This window comes from Canis lupus, chromosome 17, assembly GCF_011100685.1.
Source record: "Canis lupus familiaris isolate Mischka breed German Shepherd chromosome 17, alternate assembly UU_Cfam_GSD_1.0, whole genome shotgun sequence".
Taxonomy (NCBI): domain Eukaryota; kingdom Metazoa; phylum Chordata; class Mammalia; order Carnivora; family Canidae; genus Canis; species Canis lupus.
The window spans coordinates 9,163,672-9,165,640 of NC_049238.1; the positions used below are offsets into that span (position 1 = coordinate 9,163,672).

At 46.0% G+C, this 1,969-nt stretch overlaps 1 long non-coding RNA gene across 1 annotated transcript; it reads left to right on the forward strand.

Moving 5' to 3' along the window:
• LOC119869806 lies at nucleotides 1-1,570 on the forward strand. The gene is made up of 3 exons (XR_005371805.1): nucleotides 1-117; nucleotides 434-516; nucleotides 926-1,570. It is a non-coding gene; the product is annotated as an uncharacterized LOC119869806 (long non-coding RNA).
• The last annotated feature ends 399 nt before the right edge of the window (nucleotides 1,571-1,969 follow it).

Consider the following 1,969-nt stretch of genomic DNA (forward strand, 5'->3'; position numbering starts at 1 on the left):
GGAACTTCCGCTTCACCAAGAATTCAGCTCTTATCTTTCTATCTGGACACAGCCATGCTCTTTTGATCCGAGATCGACAAAGAGGCTATTCTGAGTACTAATTATGGAACACATCCGGTGAGGGCTCCTCTCCCACCCACACACAGTTATTGGAGCTGTCATTGTCACATGCAGGCAGCCTGGCCATGTGGCCTCAAACCTCTGGTACCTGTTGGCAGCAGTTGCCCCTAGCAACAGTGGGGGGGAGGGGAGCTGTGAAGAAGGAAGTTGCTAATGGTGTCTGTGTTTGGTGTTGTCTGTGAAGTCTTCGTCTTCATGTGTATGTATGTGTGAGGGAGGGTGTAGTCAGAAGTGAGAGGAGTCATGGGGAGATAGTTGGAGAGGTACTTCCTGTCTGTGTTGATTGTGATGTATAATTTTTTTTTTTTTTAAGGTCTAGCTGGGGAAGCTGCTTAGGGCCATTTATTTGCAAATACATATATAAGAAGTGGAGACCCTGCTTCATCTCACTCCCAGGTAACTCCCAAAGTTATTTGACTCCCTTTGGGGTGGGGTGGGGGGGATGGTGGTTCCGGCTTCTCTGGGGCTTCTGCAAGGTGAAGTTGGAGATTAGCAAGGCTGAAGCACACAACAGAACAGGCTGTGGGAACGCACAGAAACTTCCACCACAGGGAGACAAAAACAATCAAAATCAAGCAGGCCCAAGGCTGCTTGCAGTGGGGGGTTGGGATGGTCCAGGTTTTGCCATCCCTGCATAAGGGAGCTAACAATGAGGTGCTCTGTGTCATCAGACCCCCATTCCTCTGAACCTGGGGATTTACCAGGAACTTCTCTCGGTGGCGTGACTTTGGGCACATCACCAGCCTGCGGGTGTCTCAAGTTGGAACTTTTATCCATCTGCTGAGAATAGCTTTTATCCTGCCAGGTTGCCCTAAGTGTAGAAAGTTCCCAGCACAATGCCTGACTTCCTTTGGCACTCGACAAGTGCACGTTGTGTCCCTTTGAGGGAGCACACCGTGGTGGAGCAGGTACAGGTGAGCTGAGGGCAGAGAACATTTCCTGCCCACCCTTCCTGCCTGCTTACATGAGTGGTTCCCACCAACTACATCCAAGATTTTGCCACTCCCCGGCTACATGAAGACCTAGGTGAGTCCTGGCACCTTCCGAGCTGCTCCTTCTTGGTTTGTAAGCGGAGCTAAGGTGGCCCGCTCCTGCAGGCTGGCGCTTCCTGAGTACTGGGTGTGATGCCACGCAAAGCTCACTGCCCAGCATCGGGATGGTGAGGTTTGGCCCCCTTGTCAGGACCCAGGCTTCTGAAGAGCACGGCCTGATATAACAAGGAATAGAGGTTTGGGATTTTGTGACTATGGGGAGGAGGTCTTTTGAATGTTATCGTTTTTCAACCTAAAAAAAGTATCATATGAAGGGAAAGATGGGTTGAGGTGGGAGACACAGCCACTCTGAGGGACATATTTTGATAGTGGGGGAATTTAGGGGAAGGGGAATCTGAGAGGAGAGAGAATCGAAATAATATTTTTCCTAGAAGTTTTCATTTTCTCCAGTACTTCATCTGTGCCTCATTTTCTTTTTGGTTTATCATTTTTAATAAAGGTATTCTCTTTCTTACCCATCAGTTAATGTGTGTTTGGTTTATTTTTTAAATTAGAAAATAGAAGGGTGCCTGGGTGGCTCAGTTGGTTAAATGTCTGACTCTTGATCTCAGGGTCATGAGTTTGAGCTCCACCTTGGGCTCTAAAAAAAGAAAGTAAAATAAAAAGAAGATATTAAAACCACGTACAATGTCACCATCTGAATATTTATCTTTGCCGTATGTATATTTTCAAGTTTGTATTTCAAATATATTTCCAAACATTAAATATTATTCAATAACTGTCAATGTATTGATTTTTAATGTCGCTTAACATCTTTTTAACTAGCTTACAGATTCTTCGAATTTTCTGTGAAATCC